Source organism: Theropithecus gelada, chromosome 1 (genome assembly GCF_003255815.1).
Source record: "Theropithecus gelada isolate Dixy chromosome 1, Tgel_1.0, whole genome shotgun sequence".
NCBI lineage: Eukaryota > Metazoa > Chordata > Mammalia > Primates > Cercopithecidae > Theropithecus > Theropithecus gelada.
Genome location: NC_037668.1, coordinates 151,126,904 through 151,148,695, shown reverse-complemented (window position 1 = coordinate 151,148,695; position 21,792 = coordinate 151,126,904). Strand labels below are relative to the sequence as shown.

General features: G+C 41.6%; 1 protein-coding gene and 1 pseudogene across 1 annotated transcript in view; one reads left to right on the top strand and one right to left on the bottom strand.

Moving 5' to 3' along the window:
• The window catches only part of PTPN14 (protein tyrosine phosphatase, non-receptor type 14), a 205,396-nt gene that overhangs the window by 168,009 nt on the left and 15,595 nt on the right, over positions 1–21,792 (bottom strand). The window lies entirely within an intron of this gene.
• LOC112627698 lies at positions 16,748–18,025 on the top strand (annotated as a pseudogene).

Genomic DNA, 21,792 nt, shown 5'->3' with positions numbered 1-21,792 from the left:
AGCAGGAAGTACACCTCCACCCCACCCCAGAGGAGCTACATTAACCCTGCCACTGCCAGGTTCTCAAGAAAATTTCTCTGTATTAGCACCTGCATAGCTGATGAGCCCAATATTAAAATAAGAACAAATTTTGGCTTCTACAATGTCTTCACCCTTCCTTTTTTCACAGTTGAAGCCACATAATTGAAGGGATAGGAATAATTTCTCTACGATGTCTTGTGTGTTTTGGTTTTGTTTTCAATGCCAACAATGCAAGAGGCCAAGGTACCACATATGAATGGAAAATAATTCACAGCCCTTCAGAGTATCCTCTGCAAGGATGGCAGTTACCAGTGAGACGTTGCTGTCCCCACTGAAATATATTTAAACGAGTCATCGCTGTGCAATGTATGCTGGGCTGATATGACATCTGCCAGAAAGCTAGCATTCCTATAAAAGCGGACGGTTTATTAAGATATGTTGACTTTCCTGCTGGACATCATTCTTGCCAGATTAGCACCAGAGCAAAACAAACACAAAATGTGGTTGGTAAAGTTTCTCTGAAGTTACCTACTACTAAAAGTTTACCGCGGTAATACATCGTACTACCAGGAGTGTCAATATTTATTTTCCTTGGGAATAGATTAAAAGGAAATAGAAAGGCAGTGTTTGTTTGAAAACACTGGATTAATTTTGATATTTAAAAAAACTTGGGAGAGGCAGGCAGGTGCTAAGTATACCATCTAGGGAAATGCTAATTTTTACAAACAGAAAAGGCACACACATTCCTTTGTTACTATCATATCCCCACTTGATAGCAATTCCTGTTCCCCACCTCACCCCACTCCACCCTTGCTACGCACCAGGCATATTCCTCCTGGCTTCTGGAATATGCCTTGAACTTTAAGGCATCTGTTCTCCTCTCTCACAGTTCATGTTCCCTCTTTCTTCCTGGAGAAATCCTTTCTCATCTTCCCACCAAGTATGTCCTATCCATCCTTCCAGGCCCAGCTATCTCCTCCTCTCCTAAAGCTGTCACCTGCCATCCAGGCAAATGTAACTGGTCCTGCCTCTAAGCCTTTACAATGTCATGTCCACATCTTTCACAGGGCAACCACCAGCACTGCACAGCTACCTCCTTCTGCCTCAAGGACACAGTCACCTCCATTTCTGTCAAGGCATGGTCAGTGTACTATAAAATCTTCCCCACAAACAAACTTGATGTATGTATGACAAAATGCATGATATTTCTTCCTTTCTAAAATAATTACTGCATCAAAACTTAAGGATCCTAAATGGAGAGGGGAAAAGCCTTCAAGTATGTCTCCTTGGCACACTAACCACGAAAGTTAAGATTAACTCAAGACAAAGTGCACATTGAATCCAAAGAAGCTTGAGATGGTACTTCTAGGTCAACTCACCTAGAAGTAAGAAATATCCAAAAATCTAATCATAGCACTAGTCAAAGGCCATAAGTGAAAATATGCAAGATGGTGGAGCATGGTGGCTCACGCCTGTAATCCCAGCACTTTGGGAGGCCGAGGCCGGCGGATCACCTGAGGTCGGGAGTTCGAGACCAGCCTGACCAACATGGAGAAACCCCGTCTCTACTAAAAATACAAAAATTAGCCAGGCGTGATGGTGCATGCCTGTAATCCCAGCTACTCCGGAGGCTGAGGCAGGAGAATGGCTTGAACCTGGGAGGCAGAGGTTGCTGTGAGCCGAGATTGCGCCACTGCACTCCAGCCTGGGCAACAAGAGCGAAACTCCATCAAAAAAAAAAGAAAAGAAAAGAAAAAAAGAAAGAAAATATGCAAGAACACATCAGCAAAGTGAAACTTACCTTTCTTCTGAGATGACATGGAAAGAAAAATAGAATTGGAGGCAGGGGGTATAGGGAGGGAAAGTGAAGGGACTAGACCATAGAAAGCTTTATATCCGTGATTCGAGGCAGGCAGATTGCTTGAACTCAGGAGTTTGAGAACAGCCTGGCCAACAGAGCGAAACCGTGTCCTACAAAAAATACAAAAATTCTCTAGGAGTGGTGGCACGTGCCTATAATCCCAGCTATTCTAAAGGCTAAGGTGGGAGGATCACTTGAGTCTAGGAGGCAGGGGTTGTAGTCAGCCAGGATCGTGCCACTGCACTCCAGCCTGGGTGACAGAGAGAGACTAATCTCTAAAAATAACATAACATAACATAACATAACATAACATAACATAAAATATAGAAAGCTTATAATATAAAGACCTCTAAAGAAGGTATTTAAAATATAAAAAACTTAAAAAATCCTCCCCAGAAGAAACAATGCTTTGGTATCTTTTCATAACCCTTCAGCTACCCTATTTACTTCACCTAGCACATGGTAAACAATAAACATTTATCAAAAGATTGAACTGGGCACTGTATCTGAAAATCTATCATGGATGGGATGGATTTCTCTTCCCGAGGATGAAATTACTGTTGTGGAGAGGATGGAAAAACACATCATGTAAAAATGTCAGAGATATTTCTACCCAACCAAAATATGACACCAATATATCCAAACCACTACTCTATATTCACCACTACTAATAAAAGAAACTCCCTAACCAGATTCAGAAACTTAGAACCTGATAAATGATATCCCCAGAACGACAATACTTTATTTCGCATCTTCATTTCATTAAGGGCATTAAGCATATTAAATATGTCATATTACATAAACTATTCCAAATATAGGCTTTTGTCTTGAATAGTATCATCCTCTATTATCCACTGTGGTAGATGATCTATTTCACAGAGAATGAAAAACAGTAGATAATGACCAAGGAATTTATTCATACAGGGAGGATGAGTCTTCAAAAATGACCTTCTCTTGAGCCCAAGGACTGAAACCATCTAAAATCCCACTGGGCAGATGGATTGGCTGGGTGCAAGTGGGACAGAACAAGGAAGGGGTACCGTTACCCTATTATTTGTACTACCTCTAAATACAGGAGCTATTCACTTTATTTTAGATAAAGTTATATTCAGCTAAACTGAAACAAAAAAAGAGGTAAAATTAAGTAACTACCAAAAAAAAAAAGTCTTTACATTCAGGCAGTAAGATAAATAAATGTCAGCTTGAGGAAAATGTCCTAAGAATATCTGCCTTGTGTTCTGTTTTGTATTTTAGGTATGGGTTGGCTTTAAACTAATTTCCTAGATAATTTGATCATTGCCTTAATTAAAAAGAACAACACAAAACAGGCCAGGCATAGTAGCTCACGCCTGTAATCCCAGCACTTTGGGAGTCCAAGGCAAGCAGACCACCTGACGTCAGGAGTTCAAGACCAGCCTGGCCAACACGGTGAAACCCCACCTCTACTAAAAATACAAAAATCAGTCAGGCGTGGTGGTGGGCACCTGTAATCCCAGCTACTTGGGAGGCTGAGGCAGGAGAATCACTTGAACCTGGGAGGTGGAGGTTGCAGTGAGCTGAGATCACGCCACTGCACTCCAGCCTGGGCAACAAAGCAAGACTCTGTCTCAAAACAAAACAAAACTCAAGAATCAAGAGGGAAGCACCTTTATACAGCATTGCATTCCTGTATCAAAGCCCTCACCACTCCAAAAATGATCTGATTGAGTCTGTTCCTCACCCCCATCTCCAACTGGAAGCACCTTATATATTTTCACAGTTCCTGCCCCATACTTGCAACACAGTGAGTTCTCAATAATGCTTGCTGGTCTATAATATACTGAAGTAATTTCCTAATATACATTGATATATTCCAGGGACAGTTTCAGATACTAAAGTACTCTTATTTGTATAGCAGGCTAACACTAAATTATTCTTATTTACTTGTTAAACCAATCTTGCCTAGCCCTCGGCTAGGTGATAGAGATACCTGCTTGTATATACTGTTTTTTGAGTAGTATATTACATGAAAGTTCTTTCAAATTAATCTGGATTATTAATATTCACAAAGAGTTGTAACCCTCCCACCCCATGAAATCTTTTACTCAAAATATAAGCAAGCAGGCTGGGTGCAGTGGCTCACGCTTTTCATCCTAGCACTTTGGGAGGCCAAGGGGGGCGGATGGCTTTAGCCCAGGAGCTCGAGACCACCTGGGCAACAAAGAAAGTTCTGTCTCTACAAAAACTAAAAAATTAGCTGGGCATAGTGGCTAGCGCCTATAGTACCAGCTACTTGGGAGGGTGAGGTGGGAGAATCCCTTGAGCTCACGGGGTTCAAGGCTGCAGTAAGCTATGATCGTGCCACTGCACTCCAGCCTGAGTGACAGAGCAAGACCCTGTCTCAATATATATATATATATATATACACACACACACACACATATATACACATATATATATGTAAAGGCAGAACAGTCGGGTATGAATCAAAGTCTGTCTGCCCATCATTTGGTAGAGATGCAATGAGAAAATGAACAACAGCTAAGCCGGCAGTGACTACTGACCCCAGAGCTTACTATGCGGCAGGCTTCCTTGGGGAGAAAACGTTATAAACTTCCTATCCAAAGAAACTGTCCTCTTTTCTTTCTTTGATTCTCTACAAACTGTATCTAAACCAATAAATATATAGTAACAATAAAAATGAGAAAACTGAGAAGGTTTTAGAATGCTTTGGTTTTAAATTAGACTGTGGTAAGCAATGAAATCAAGTCATCAACTCCAGCATCACAGATACACCACTAAGAATGGTGGCACCGAAGTTTTGATTCAAGAAAGTTACACAAAAAGAATGAAGAATTATCAGCAAAACAGAACTTAAACACTTCAGGATGCCTGCAATCTAAAAGAAAATGTCAAGTAGTTCAGCAGCAGGTGGGAATAGAAAGGGCCTCATTACATTCCTCATCAAACTCACCCATGACCACTGCACTGATGGCCATCTCTCCACGGTGGGAAGAGAGGAGCAGGCTAAATGCAATCTACAGGCCCCCCTCCAGTCCCCGATTTTACTGTTCTGCATGCCCCATATACTTTCCTCCATCACTCTAACTTGTTGAGTTTATTGGGATCAGTCTTGTGATTAAGTGCCTTGTAAATAAAATACAAAACATTTCACCAGTTCACTCAAATGTTTTACTGCCTGACCTCCTGCTTGGAGGTTACACATGGAGCTGATGAAAAGAATGTCATAAGCATTCTTTTCTACCCACCTGGACTAAATTGTTATTTACCCCAGACCAGTGTCTCTTTAAAGAAGCTAAAATTGCCTTCCTTCTTTCTGTAACACTGGGGTAAATAAAACAGATTCACAATGCCTAACAGCTCCACATGTCATTTCACAGAAGGCATTTTAGGGAAAAAGAGTCACCTGTTTTCCTAAGTAGAAAATGAAATTTATCTTTGGAGAAATAACAGTTTTTTTAAAGGAAGCTCAATGCAATTAAAAAAATAAAAACATGTTTTCTTGAAAACACATGAATCAGGGAAAGATTCCGTGGCCCACATGACCCGTTAATTGCTTTATAAAAATATTTCTCATATAAATACATACATGAGTATGTTGTTTTCATAGAGTACTTGACAGCCCCTTAGTTAGTGGCAAAAAAGACTTCTCAGCTACCTGCTCTAGCCAAGGTACAGAAAAGAGCCTTCTGACATAATCATCCAATTAAAACAGCAGATCCCTTCCTTGGGAGAAAAAGATGTATAAATACTAAATATGACAGTATAAACAAACAGAAACAAGAAAGAACGGCCGGGCAAGGTGGCTCACGCCTGTAATTCCAGCACTTTGGGAGACCAAAGCGGGTGGATTACCTGAAGTCAGGAGTTCGAGATCAGCTTGGCTAACATGGTGAAACCCTATTTCTACTAAAAAATACAAAAAATTAGCTGGGCATGGTGGCACACGCCTGTAATCCCAGCTACTCGGGAGGCTGAGGCAGGAGAACCACTTGAACCCGAGAGGCAGAGGTTGCAGTGAGCCGAGATAGCACCATTGCACTCCAGCCTGGGCAACAAGAGCGAAGCTCCATCTCAAAACACACACACACACGCATACACATGAAAGAACTAGAAGAGTTCAATAAGAAAAATGACTAAAGGTAGGAAAATATGCAGTTAGGAAAAGTGTGGGCAGAACTGATGCAGCACGTCCCCCAGTTGTTTGTCAAAAGGTATCTAAAACCATGTTTCATGAGATTTTTGGTTTTTTTACTTAATATGCAACAAAATATAAATCGGAAGTTTTTTTGTTTTTTTGAGACAGAATCTCACTCTGTTGCCCAGGCTGGAGTGCAGTGACACAATCTTGGCTCACTGCAACCTCCACTTCCCAGGTTCAAGCAGTTCTCCTGCCTCAGCCTCCCAAGTAGCTGGAATTGGAGGCGCGCACCATCACACCCAGTTAATTTTTGTATTTTTAGTAGAGACGGAGTTTCGCCATGTTGGCCAGGCTGGTCTCGAACTCCTGGCCTCAAGTGATCTGCCACCTCAGCCTCCCAAAGTGCTGAGATTACAGGTGTGAGCCACTACGCCTGGCCTGAAGCTTCTTATGTCATCTTGTCCCCACAACTATAAGAGATTTCATACCAGTAATGTAGCATCTTAAGGATCAAAAGTGGCTTCAATGGAATATGGAAACCTACGGCAAGTTTGGAAGTTGGTACAATCACTACCAAAGTAAGCTTCAATTAAATTCACATCTCATTTTCAAAACCAGTAACTTGCAAAATGGCCAATCAACAAATAGCTAATTCAACTCAAATAACTATCTGTGTTCAGAAAAGGAACAAGCAGGATACAAACATCCAAACCCGCAGAACGTAACCACTAAATATATATGCAATACGTGTTTTCTGTCAGGTTCTGAAACAAATTCGCTGTCCTAATTATATTCAGTTTAAACCAGCATAAAAAACAGCTAACATTCATTGAGCCTACTCCAAATGGTGGTAAGTGGAGGAGGTCGCTGAGAAGTGCAGTTAACCAACTCAAGGTCATTTTAAATAAAGGAGAAGAAAAGTGAAAATGAAGACCACCAGACGGAAAAAATAAGGAGTGCAAGCAATGAAAACTTTACTTATAAACAAAAGACAACCAATCGTGAAAATAAATGCCATGGTGTTTTAAATGACTTAATGTGGGCAACTCCATGTTTAAGACGTCATAAAATTGCAGGTGATATCAATTACATTTAAAATGCTGGCAAGATAAGATTGAGGAGAAAGAAGGCAGTCACTCAGCCTATTCAGAAGCAGGGAAACACAAATCGAGATCTTTTGAAATTGCAGTGGTGATCAGAAGCTGACTACAGACCAAAATAATGAAAATCATTCTCACTCCTAAGACTCCATCATACTTAGTGAGGCATCTAAGGTTATGGGAGATTAATGCACCATTCATCCTTGGGCAATCCTTACATTGTCACAATATAGGATCTACAAGGACAGGCCAGATCCATCTTTATAGAGGCAGTGCCCTTGAACCGGGCATCCAGAGGTCAACACAGTCTCTCACAGAAACACATTCGCTTCCCCACACATCCCCATATTATCCCATTTTTCTTATATACCTCTTATTGGAAGTCCTTCCTAACCAAGAATGAACCCAGAGCAATTAGTCATGCACTGCATCACAACATCTCAACTAATGACGGACCACATACACGACAGTGGCCCCAGAAGATTATAATACCATATTTTTACTGTGCCCTTTCTATGTTTCGATACACAGATACTTACCACTGTGTTACAACTGTCTACAGTATTCAGCACAGTAACATGCTATACAGGTCTGGAGCCTAGGAGCAATAGGCTACACCATACAGCCTAGGTGGCTCTATCATCTAGGTTTGTATAAATATATTCTATAATGTTTGCTCAATGACTAAATCGCCTAATTAGTCAATCCTCAGAACATATCCCCTTGTTAAGCAACCACAGATTTGACAACTAGGGGCCCTGAGAGCAGTTTCAGTGACCCCATTTCTGGGGATATCCATTCAGGCGCTGGCCCCAAGAATACTGGCCACTGCCACAAAGCCTGGAGTCCCTCCCACCTCCTGGTGCAGCTGACCAGGATCCTTGAGTTCCCATTACTGAACACTGGGGCTGGGAATCTATTTTTGCACTGAAATAGTATTTGAGAGTAATCAGAGTCTTTTTTTTTTTTTTTTTGAGATGGAATCTTGCTCTGTCACCCAGGAAGGAGTGCAGTGGTGTAATCTCAGCTCACTGCAACCTCTGCCTCCCAGGTTCAAGTGATTCTCCTGCCTCAGCCTCCCAAGTAGCTGGGATTACAAGCGTGCACCACCATGCCTGGCTAATTTTTGTATTTTTAGGAGAGACGGGGTTTCACCATGTTAGTCAGGTTGGTCTCAAACTCCTGACCTCGGGTGATCTACCCGCCTCGGCCTCCCAAAGTGCTGGGATTACAGGTGAGCCACCATGCCTGGCTGGCTAGATTCTACAGTATGCTACATAAGAGGCAAGAAGGCTTTTGCCAGACAGCTGAGAACTAAAGCACCAATTTTCACATCATTTTATAGGAAAATCAATTCCTCATTGCAAGCTGATTTACAAGTTTTTGAAACTACTTCTCTACGAAGGGGGCCTAGAAGAGGAAACAGTATGCATATATCAAGGCAGTAAAAGTGAAGGGGACTAGGTGTGGTGGCTCATGCCTATAATCCCAGCTACTTGGGAGGCTGAGGCAGTAGGATTGCTTGAGTCCAGGAGGTCAAGACCAGCCTGGGCAACAAAGCAAGACTCTGTCTCTAACAAAAAGGTAAAAATTAGCTAGGCAGGATGCTGCACACCTGTATTCCCAGCTCCTTGGAAGGCTGAGGCAAGAGGATCCCTTGAGACCAGGAGGTCAAGGTTGCAGTGAGCTATGATCATGCCAATACATTCCTGCCTGGGCAACAAAGAGGGACCCTATCTCTTAAAAAAAGGGGAGGAGGTGGTGGGTGGAGAAGGATTCAAAATATTATAGGATCAATGGAAAGACAACATATCTCCTGTGAAATGTATTTTTTCAGACTATGCTCCTCTCCAGCAACCTCTAATATATCAGCTATGGCTTCCTATTTCAAAATCCTTCACCCACCTCTCAATCTTCTCTTTTCTCTTTTGTCTATCACATCCTGTTCTCTAGAGATTTCCAGCCCAGAATTTGAAACACCCCAAGTATCTCAAATTATTTCAAAATAAGTTATGAAACTTTCAGAACAAATTAATGTAGTAAGTAAACACTATAAAGGAATCTGCCACGGCGGGTATCAGGAAACCCAAAACCCTGGAGATCATGTTGCAATTCCCTAAAGGAAGCAAACCGCAGCTCAGGAGAGGCCAAGGAGGTATATATGTAACATATAGCAGTCCCACAAACACTTTAAAGAACTTCGCGGAATTAGCACTAAATCTCTGCGAAGATTCAGAAGTCGGTGCCAGCACTATGACAGAAGGCAACGTTTTGCAGAGGGCAGCGGAGGTACAACAGAATATGTATCTTTTTCCACAGTGGAGCAAAACTTCTGCTAAATTTTACTAATCCTCTTATGCCAATCACTTCCAACCTCTGACAGGACACTTTTTCTAAAATGATCTCAACAACCCTGGTGAACCTCAGAAAATATATCCAAACAAAATTAATTGTAACGTAAACAAATGTAAAACCAAGTATACTGCATATGTTACAGTCCCATTTCTCATGGGAAGGGTCAGCTGCGAATGCTAAGATCATTCAAATAACATGAATTATCACTGCAAAACAGAAGTTTAAATTTACTATTTAAATTTGCTACTTGAATCTTTCCTGGACAAAAACAAACGTGGCAACTAGTTTCTTCTGAAGAGTAAACAGCACAGAAGTTTCCTCTTTCACTCTGACCACAAATTCAACCACAGAGTTAAAACAAAAAGTCTTCTAGAAATCATAAATCTGTACAGAGCAGCTGGGAACCTTAGGAATCATATTCAATTAAGTCGACGAAGACAAAGAAACTGAGTCATGGGTGGCTAAGTAACTTGCCTAAAACCAAAATAGCTAATTAGTGACTTGGGATTCAGGTTTCTGAAATTCCACAGGCGTGCACTTTCCACTAGACCACATGGGTAAAGATGGGGGATGGTAGGAGGAGGTGCAAAAATTCAAAATGGACTTGGCCCGTTACACATATGCCCTGAGTAGTTTCATCTTACATGGCCTAAGGGACTCTCAAGGAACAAGCTAGAGTCACTTTTTTTTTTTTTTTTTTAAGATGGAGTCTTGCACTGTCACCCAGGCTGGAATGCAGTGGCACGATCTCGGCTCACTGCAGCCTCTGCCTCCTGGGTTCCAGCGATTCTCCTGCCTCAGCCTCCTGGGTAGCTAGGATTACAAGCACACGCCACCATGCCCAGTTAATTTTTGTATTTTTAGTAGAGACAGGGTTTCACCATGTTGGCCAGGCTGGTCTTGAACTCCCTGACTTCAGGTGATCCGCCCGCTTCCACCTCCTAAAGTGCTGGGATTACAGGCGTGAGCCACTGCGCCCAGCCAAGCTAAAGTCACTTCTAGTGGTGCCTGGGTAGTGTTTTTAGACAATAAAGTGACTAAAATTAATTTGGAGTCAGAGTATACACATACCAACAGTAATTCAAATACCATTCCAAAAGTCACTATTTGATTTTCTAAAGGTCAGATAAGAATTTAAGGACAAATGTCACTTGAATGTATTCAATTACCAATAAAATACACACTCCAAGGAGACTGACTACCCTTAGAATCTGTTAAGTAAGGACTCAAGGTCCCCAGATAGTTAAAAGAAAAAAAAAAATAGAAAAAGAGAGAGAGCTCTGGTAGGAAAAAAAAAACAACAAAAAAACAGTTCTTAGAGCACCACAACCACAGCAATGAAAGGAACCCAAGATTATATCCAAGTACTGACTGGCCCAAACACAGCAGAGAAGAGGCATTCTGATTATCAAAGTGTTTGAAAAATCGAGGTTTAATTTAGGTTTCAGATGTGTGGAAGAAGTGATGAGACAGAAAAGAGGAAAAAATAGAAAACCAGAGGAGAGCTAAGAAAGTCATGAAGTGGTAAAGAGAGCAGGTGGGCCGGGCGTGGTGGCTCATGCCTGTAATCCCAGCACTGTGGGAGGCCAAGGTGAGTGGATCGCCTGAGGTTGGTAGTTTGAGACCAGCCTGACCAACATTGAGAAACCATGTCTCTACTAAAAACATAAAACTAGCTGGGCTTCGTGGCGCACACCTGTAATCCCAGCTACTGGGGAGGCTGAGGCAGGAGAATCACGTGAACCTGGGAGGCAGAGGTTGCAATGAGCCAAGATCACACCATTTGCATTCCAGCGTGGGCAACAAGAGCAAAACTCCGTCTCTCCAAAAAAAAAAAGGAAGAGCAGGTGACATATGTAAGGAGGGAAAGGCGAGAAGGTGCAGATCTCAGAGCCTTGGCAGGAAAGCCCCCGCCTTCAGCAGAGGTAAGCTCCGGTCAAGACAAGACATATGCATTAGACCAGATGGTAAAGGACGTTTGGAGGTTTCTGTCTGGGTGCAGGCAGAGGTTTCTATAGAATATACTGGGGCTATACTTTTGCTCTCCCTGTTCCAGAACTTGATCTTATGCATTCGATCAGGAGTGACCAATGCCAACTTAGAAATTTATACTGAGAAGCCCTAATTCTCAAGGGGACTCAGCTCATTCTTAACCCAAAAGGCCTAGTATCTGGGGAAATCACTTCAGAATTCAAACATTCTGAATAAAGGGATTTAATCACCCTAGCCATTGTAATGAAAGGAGGACAGGCTTGAAGCATGCATCAGTACTTCCACTGCCAGTTCAGTCTTCTCTAAAACTTAATTATATATTTTTTAACAATTTCTTTTTTAGCATTCCTTTCTATTAACCAAAAACTTCTTTGACATAACAGTGCTTCCTCTTACTTCCAAGATTCTGAACAGTCATGTGGCTAAAATATGGACTGGATCTCAGACTAACGCAGAAATGCATGCTGAGGAACACACACCTAGTCAAACACAAGTAGAAAAATCTACAAGGTGGTGGGGAAAGCAGGTAAGCTGAACTTGCAGACTATCGGCCAAATGCAGTCTGGTGGTTTTAAAATGTTTTTCTCTTCATAGCTTTTTTACTAAAAGTCTGTAAGGAATGTTTAAACATCAGTAAGATACACAGAAAGATAAATGGTTACAATATTGAAAATAGTAACACTGATAAGCACTTCTCTCTACAGCTTCTCTCTGAAGTCACTTCTCTTTAAAGTCAAAAGTTACTGAGCACCTACCAAGGATCAAAAATGCAATAAGACACTCTCACTTTAAGTCATCAATACCTTAATAAATATTTAATATTCATGTATAAAACAAAACCATGACTAAATACAGCCTTACCAATTACAAAATCTGGCAGTATATAAGCTGGGCAATACTTGGAAGAGAAGTTTTGGCAACAAAGAACATAAAAATGTGTATGTTATTTTATTTTAAGCATTAAACCTACTCCTGGGAATTCAACCCAAAGGAATAACTGGAAAGAAAAAAGACACTGTATGTACAAAGACGTTAATGGTATTTTATTGATAATAGACAAACACACACCTGGAAATAACCCAAATAGTCAACAAATGGAAACTGTTAATTATAACGTACTACTCAATGAGCTCTATATCCATTAACATTATATTAAGAATATGTAGCAACAGAGAAAAGCGTGACTAATAAGATAAACGGGATGAAAAGCAGAACAAAGTATTCTCTGTTCTATTTGTGTATATATATATTTGTATATGTATATATTCGTATATTTGTATATGTATATATTCTATTTGTATATGTATATATGCTGTTCTATTTGAGTATTATTCTAAATATATGACATGATTACGGTTATATAATAGAAAGTTTAGAACTAATATATAAAAATGCTGTGGATATACTTGAGTGGTAGGGTAATTGGTTTTAATATTCTTGAGATATTTTAAAAGGTATGGGGGCCGGCCGCAGTGGCTCATGCCTCTAATGCCAGCGCTTTGGGAGGCTGAGGTGGGCGGATCACTGGAGGTCAGGAGCTCAAGACCAGCTTGGCCAATATGGTGAAACCCCGCCTCTACTAAAAATACAAAAATTAGCCAGGCATGGTGGTGTATGCCTATAATCCCAGCTGCTCAGGAGACTGAGGCATAAGAATCACTTAAATCTGGGAGGTGGAGGTTGCAGCAAGCCAAGATAGCGCCACTGCACTCCAGCCTGGATGACAGAGTGAGACTCCATCTAAAAATAATAATAATAAAAATTGAGGTACAGTTGTTTTAAAAAATGGGCTTCAGCTTGATGATACTAGCCACAGCCTATGTAAGTCAAAAAGATGAGGCCGGGCATGGTGGCTCACACCAGTAGTTCTAAGACTTTGGGAGGCCAAGATGGGAAAATTACTTGAAGCCAGGAGTTTGAGACCAGCCCGGGGAATATAGCAAGATCCTCATCTCTGACCAAAAAAAAATTAAAAATTAAAAAATTTAGCTGTGTGTGGTAGTGCACGCCTATAGCCCCAGCTACACAGGAAGCTGAGGTGGAAGGATCACTTAAGCCCAGGAGTTCTAGGCTGCAGTGAACTACGGTCACACCACTATCCTCTAGCCTGGGCATGACAGAGTGAGACCCTGTCTCTCTGCCAAAAATAGTCAAGAAGATGGGTCCTAATCCCTATGTCATAGATACCTGACCAAAAGTATGTGTTTCAGAGACCAACGTCTTCAAAGCAGCAGAGTGAAGGAGAAAAGATGATTGGTCACACACAAGTTGGGTATCTGTTTGACAACTGAGTACACTAGCAAAATAGAGTGTGCTGCACAGGTTTTCCTTCTACAGAGACATGGGAGAAATGAACAGAGTTTTGGCTACCATCCTCCGTATAAACAACCTCTAACAACTTGTGGACATCAACAAACACGTGCCGGGGACGGTGGCTCATGCCTGTAATCCCAGCACTTTGGGAGACTGAGGCAGGCAGATCATTTGATGCCAGGAGTTTGAGACCAGCCTGGCCAACATGGCAAAACCCCATCTCTGCTAATAATACAAAAGTTAGCCAGGCATGGTGGCACATGCCTTTAGTCTCAACTACTTGGGAGGCTGAAGCATGAGAATTGCTTGAACCTGGGAGTTGGAGGTTGCAGTGAGCCGAAGTGGCACCACTGTACTCCAACCTGGGCGAAAGAGCTAGACTGTGTCTCAAAAAAAAGTACTAACCACTATATGACAGTGGATTCTAAAGAACCACAAATTTGCCATATGTTTTAAAAAGCTATTCCCTTCCGGGCTAACACGGTGAAACCCCGTCTCTACTAAAAATACAAAAAATTAGCCGGGCGTGGTGGCGGGCGCCTGTAGTCCCAGCTACTTGGGAGGCTGAGGCAGGAGAATGGCGTAAACCCGGGAGGCGGAGCTTGCAGTGAGCTGAGATCCGGCCACTGTACTCCAGCCTGGGTGACAGAGCGAGACTCCGTCTCAAAAAAAAAAAAAAAAAAAAAAAAAAAAAAAAAAGCTATTCCTTGCATTGAACATTCACTGTTGGTGACGGATAAACCTCTACTTAAGAAAAACAGAGCTGACTGTAGATACCTCATAGATGCAGGTATGTTAAAAGAGATTGACAGTCACAGGCCTTCTTAGGTCAACGACTACAACATATTGTCTGTTAATTACCCATCAGGTTAGGCCATAAGCAGATTTCACTGGTAGGCCAACATTCAGGCTAGGAGGGAAGAAAAAAGGAATGGAAGGAAAATGCAAGAGAAAGGAGAAAGTACTAGGGAGTGAACATGGTAACACTGACTCATTAGGGGTAATGAGTGGTAACACTAACTCTTTAGGGGCAACACAGTGCAGGGTCCCATAAGTGATCAACCCCTAACCAAAAAGCTCTATAAATCTATAATTCTTTCTTCTTCTTCTTCTTCTTTTTTTTTCTTGAGACAAGGTCTCCTTCAGTCACCCAGGCTGGTGTGCATCAGAGGTAGGATCTCAGCTTACAGCAACCTCTGCCTCCAAGGCTCAAGCGATCCTCCCACCTCAGTCTCTAGAGTAGCCGGGACTACAGGGGTGTGCCACCATGCTGGCTACTTTTTGTATTTTTTGTAGAGACGGGGTTTCGCCACGTTGCCCAGGCCAGTCTCGAATTCCTGGGCTCAAGCAATCGACCCACATTGACCTCCCAAAGTGCTGGGATCACAGGCGTGCACCATGGCACCTGGCCTTATAATACATTTTACACCCTTAGCCTCAACTCTCCCAAAATAAATAATTCAGAGAAGGAGAATATATTTCAAAGATAAGCACTCCTTTTGTTGTCAAAACTATTAGCAGTTTATGAAAATATTTACAATGGGCATGACAACCTTTAAGAGTTCAGTAGTGACATTCTTTTTACAAATTTGGACAAGATATCTAACAATTCAATACAAACAAGCAACCTATTATACTGCACTAATATTTAAAAGCTTTTATTCTGTAATTACTTAACTTCTATACTAATATAAAACACCCTCATTCCCATTTACTCTGAACCTCAGTACCAACTTTTCCCCAAATATTTACCTCTGAAAAAATCAAAACTTCATAAATCAATGAGTCCTTACCTTTCAAAAGAAATTTGCAATGAATTCCAGGGAGACTCATATAAAATGAACTGAAATAGAAATAAAATCCATTCCAGGAAAAAAAAATCCAAAGACTTTCATAGCAAATCTATTCAAGTTCATATTTCTTCAACACTAATCCGAGTCTTAATAGTCACATCATTAATACTCTTAATACTCACATTTTTAACATTCTGCCGCCAGCAACTACTACTGTTCAAACAAACTCTGGTTCACACACTGATGTCTGCTTCACACATCAACTTGTTTCTCCCACACTTGCACTTGCTTCCCACAGAGTTGTAATAATTTCTTACAAGTTTTACCAGGCTGTGTCCCAAAATAAAGAGAATGGGTTCTTCCGTTCTGAGGATTTTTGACATTTCTCCACCAAATGAAGGAGGAGGTATCTGCACTTCAATAGTAGTTTCAAGATCCAACTATCATTTCCAAAACCCATCTCTACATCCCAGCCTAACACACACACACACACACACACACACACACACACACACACACGCACATTCTCTGCCTATTCTGCCAATGGACTCTGAATCGAGTGGCCTGAAGATTTCTCGTGTCTGCCCTGCAAGTCTTCTTGCCCCTGCTGTGAAGTCTCAGAGCCTTAAATGAGGAAATATAACCCAGGATATTTATGGGTCTGTCTAGACACCATTATTTCTAAGCAGAAGCCACAGACAAGTGTAACAGCAGGCAACATGACACTCGTAAGGTAAACCAAATGAGAGGATACAGTCAATAATAAAAAGTTTTAATTTACAGTTTGTGGGGGGAAAGCTTTAGGAAAGACCAGTTCTTATGTTTCAGGTGGTATTTTGTAGGTAAACCATAGGTCAATAGGCAAGTCTGAAAACCATGGAATTAAAGCCATCCAATATTAGGCAACAGGGCAATAAATAAATTCCCTCGTAAGACTTTCAAATATGAAACAAAACTCAGCCATCTGAGCAGGTTTGACCACTCGCTCAGTTCTGTAGTGATAATTACTATGATTTGATTTGAGATAAAAGTTATAAAACCTTGTATCAAGTATGTTTTTACTTTTTCACTGTCTTATTTTAATGTCAGAATAAATATGTATTGAAGTAGTAGTATACTGAGGTCGTTAGCAAAGCCTGGGTCTTTCCTCTCACTCTCCTCCCTGGACAGCATGAGTTTCACCACTTGCTCCACCTTCTCCACCAATTACCGGTCCCTGGGCTCCATCCAGCCACCCAGCTGGTCAACAACGTGGCCAGAGTCTATGCAGGTGCCCAGGGCTCTGGTTTCCGGATCTCTGTGTCCTGCTCCACCAGCTTCTGGGATGGTTTGGGGTCCAGGAGCCTAGCCACAGGGATGGCTGGGCATCTGGCAGGAATAGGTGGCATCCAAACGAGAAGGAGACCATGCAAAGCCTGAAAGACCTCCTGGCCTTCTACCTGGACAGGCTGAGGAGCCTGGAGATTGAGAACCGGAGGCTGGAGAGCAAAATCTGGGAGCACCTGGAGAAGAAGGGACCCCACGTCAGAGACTGAGGGCCATTACTTCAAGACCATCGAGGACCTGAGGGCTCAGATCTTAGCAAATACTGTGGACAATGCCTGCATTGTTCTGCAGATTGACAATGCCCGTCTTGCTGCTGATGACTTTAGAGTCAAGTATGAGACAGAGTTAGCCATGCGCCAGTCTGTGGAGAGCGACATTATGGGCTCCACAAGGTCACTGATGACACCAATGTCACTTGGCTACCGCTGGAGACAGAGATCGAGGCTCTCAAGGAGGAGCTGCTCTTCATGAAGAACCATGAAGACAAACTACAAGACCTACAAGCCCAGACTGCCAGCTCTGGGTTGACCATGGAGGTAGATGCCCCCAAATCTCAGGACCTCGCCAAGATCATGGCAGACTTCTGGGCCCAACATGACAAGCTGGCTCAGAAGAACTGAGAGGAGCTGGACAAGTGCTGGTCTCAGCAGATTGAGGAGAGCACCACAGTGGTCATAATGCAGGCCGCCAAGGTTGGAGCTGCTGAGATGATGCTCACGGAGCTGAGACATACAGTCCAGTCCTTGGAGACTGACCTGGACTCCACAAAAAATCTGAAGGCCAGCTTGAAGAACAGCCTGAGGGAGGTGGAGGTCCGCTACACCCTGCAGATAGAGCAGCTCAACAGGATCCTGCTGCACCTGGCATCGGAGCTGACACAGACCCAGGAAGAGGGGCGGTGCGAGGCCCAGGAGCGCGAGGTCCTGCTGAACATCAAGGTCAAGCCGGAGGCTAGGATCACCACCTACCGCTGCCTGCTGGAAAACGGTGAGGACTTCAATCTTCAATCTTGATGATGGACAGCAGCAACTCCATGCAAACCGTTCAAAAGACCACCACCCGCCGCAAAGTGAGTGGCAAAGTGGTATCTGAGACCAACACCACCAAAGTTCTGAGACATTAAGCCAGCAGAAGCAGGGTACCCTTTGGGGAGCAGGAGGCCAATAAAAAGCTCAGTGGTTTAAGAAAAAAAAAAAAAAAAAAGGTCAGGTGAGGTGGCTCACGCCTGTAATCCCAGGACTTTGGGAGGCCGAGGCAGGCAGATCACGAGGTCAGGAGATTGAGACCATCCTGGCCAACGCGGTGAAACCCGTCTCTACTAAAAATACAAAAACAAAAAATTAGCCAGGCTTGGTGGCGGGCACCTGTAGTCCCAGCTACTCCGGAGGCTGAGGTGGGAGAATGGCATGAACCCAGGAGGCGGAGCTTGCAGTGAGCCAAGACCGCGCCACTGCACTCTAGCCTGGGCGACAGAGTGAGACTCCGTCTCAAAAGAAAAAAAAAAAAAGTACTATATTGAGAAAAATATGGGGCCAAGAAAACACGGAGGATGAAAATGAGGGTTTTTTTGTATTTTTTAATGACTTTCAAAACAAGGTAAGAAAATTACAAGTGGCTCTTGTTTTATTCAATGTAATAGATCAATAATATAATTAGTTCTAAACATTTTTTAAATACCATCATTCGTAATTGCAAAAATTAAATGATAAGCAGTTATGAAATTAACAAAATGAAAATTTCAAAACCAGCACTAGCAGGATGTGAGGAAAGTTGTAAACTTAAAGATTGATACGGTGCTATAAGCTGATAGTCTTTCTAGGGAGCAATCTGGCCATATGTAACAAGATCTACAAGCAATTCATGCCTCTAACCCACAGAACCTACCTTGGAAACTAAACCCTAATGAAATACTCTCCAAGTAAAATAAATGTAACTTGTTCATCAATGTTTATAGTGATGCTTTTTGTAATAGTTAAAATTGGGGAAAATCCGAATATCAAGCCACAAGAGAACGGTTAAATAACCAATCGTGGTATAATAAAAGATGGAATTATTGATCCCGAATCTTTGCTCCGTTCCTATAACATATCCCATCCAGTTCCCTGTGACTTGTCTGGGAATCACATGGGATGAGTGGAAGTCCTCAACCCAGTGATTCTAGGCTTGGTCATGTGATATACTTTGGCCAATGGGATGTGAAGACACAACCTATCCACCATTCCCTCGCATAACAGCTTTCAAGGCAGTTACATGCTTCTCATTACACTACCACTCTCAGCCATGGGAACAGCATGTCTGAGACAGGGGCTGTCCTTCAGGCTATATCCCTGAGTGAGAGGACACCATGGAGCTGAACTGAGCCCAGTCAAGCCTCCAAGCCTACCAACAGCACTCACATAACACAGCCAAAAAATAAATGTTTGTTGTTATAAGCCAGCAAGATGTTGGAACCTTTTCTGTTACCATAGCAAAAGCTCACAATACAACAGTTAGTTTGATGACAATAACTTGTCATCAAAACATGACAAGTTATATAGTAGCGGATAGAGCAAACATATATTTGAAAAACGCTCATGAAAAAGTAGAATAAAAAATAATAGGTCGACACAAAAGATATCGATATAAAGCAAGCCAATGAGTACCAGAAATTAATTGAAAATGATATAATCATTTATAATTATTTTTGTCAATGAAGTATGTGTTTATACTTCACCTGCACCTACTATATTATATATATATTGCCACATCTTTTAATTCTTGTTTAGATGCTACCTCTTTATAAGTACATTTTTCAGCAATTCTCTACATACCATACTCATAACAGAAATATTTCTATCCAACACACTTTGTCTGCTTCAATGACATAAAGATAACTGAACACTTATCACAAAAGTAAATCTAGTGCAAAGGTTACTATTCAACCTTTCACATGTATGATTTAGGGTTCAACAATTCTTTCATCAGATTATAAAGAAGGCAATTGTAAAAAACAGACAAAAGCAAGAGTTAGAAGAAAGTATTTGCTGGGCTGGGTGTGGTGGCTCACACCTGTAATACCAGCACTTTGGGAGGCTGAGGAGGGTGCGTCACCTGACGTCAGATATTGAAGACCAGCCTGGCCAACATAGTGAAACCCCATCTCTACTAAAAATTACAAAAAATTAACCAGGCCTAGTGGCGCATGCCTGTAATCCCAGCTACTCAGGAGGTTGAGGCAGGAGAATTGCTTGGACCTGGGAAGTGGAGGTTGCAGTGAGCCAAGATCATGCCATTGCACTCCAGCCTGGGCAACAGAGTGAGACTCCATCTCAAAAAACAACAACAAAAAAAGTATTTGCTGAGATAATCCACTTCCTTGTCATCAAACATTGTATGAAAGCAAGATCTCAAAGACCCTCACCCATCTGAGGGTAAAGCTGTGTTGCCAATGAATTTATCTTTATGACCTACGTTAGAAATTCCATTGCATCTGTATGATTCAAGAATCACAAAAATGTTCACTATATCTCACTCATAATTTATCCTAAAATAAATTCAACAGCAAAAATTTATTAATGTGAATCATCTTCACTATCATCTTCTATGCGACAGCAAGAAATGTAAAATGTGTATACTTCCAATAATAACAACAACAAAAGACCAGGTATGGTGACTCACACCTATAATCCCAGCATTTTGGAAGGCCAAGGCCGGGGGGGTGGGGGAGATCACTTGGGGCCAGGAGTTCGAGACCAGCCTGGGAAACATGATGAAACCTGTCACTACGAAAAATAAAAAAATTTGGGAGAGCATGTTGGCATATACCCATGGTCTTAGCTACTCAAGAGGCTGAGGTGGAAGGATTGCTTAAGCCCAGGAATTCAAGGTTGCAGTGAGCTATAATCACACCACTGTACTGCAGCCTAGGCAACAGAGCAAGACCTTGTCTTTAAAAAATTAATTAATTCATTTTTAAAAAATTATTAAGAGGATTTATAGTATATCAATTGTAAAGATGCTACAAATATTAGTTATTAAGACCACAAGTTAACTGGGCATGGTGGCTCACACCTATAATCCCAGCACTTTGGGAGGCTGAGGCAGGAGGATCACTTGAGCCCAAGAGTTCAAGACCAGCCTGCGTAACCTAATGATACTCTGTCTCTACAAAAAAATAAAAAATTAGCTGGGGTATGGTAGCACATGCCTGTATTCCTAGCTACTCAGGAGGCTGAGGTAGGAGGATCTCAAGATCTTGTCTCAAAAAAATAAAAAAATACACAAATTATGTATATATTATGAAGGAGTGTATAAAATTACCACTATGAAATTATGTCTATATATGAACATTAACTATTAGATTGATGTCAACATAATTGTGGGTTTTGCCATTACTTTTAACAGCAAAAACTGTGATTACTTTTGCATCAACCTATAAAAAACATGAAAAAAATTTAAATAGCCAGTCATAAGTTTGTGGCTAAGTTTATACCAATTTTTTAAACATGCTGATACACTGAGAGAAAAAATCTCTAATATTTGTATTTACAAAATCTGTACTTGCTATGAAATATACCCACGTCTCTCAGTTACAAAAGAATCTGAAGTATGCTTCAAGTTTCTAAAAACAATTTCTGTTAAATATCTTTCTAATTAGGACAACCGTGAGTTAGTAAATGGAACACGTTCAGTTTGATTTTTTATTATTTCCTGATAACTGGAGCTCATTCCTGGAACATCAATGGTTTTTACTATATTCCCTAATTTAAAGATAATGCCTTTCACTGCTGGAGAAAATAATGGGCACCCCCAGTAGATACTAATGAGCAGAAGGGCTGCTGCAGATCAGGTCTAGGTAATGTTCTCCTTTCTGCCTTCGAGAAGTGGTGATGAAGGGTGGATATAAGCACA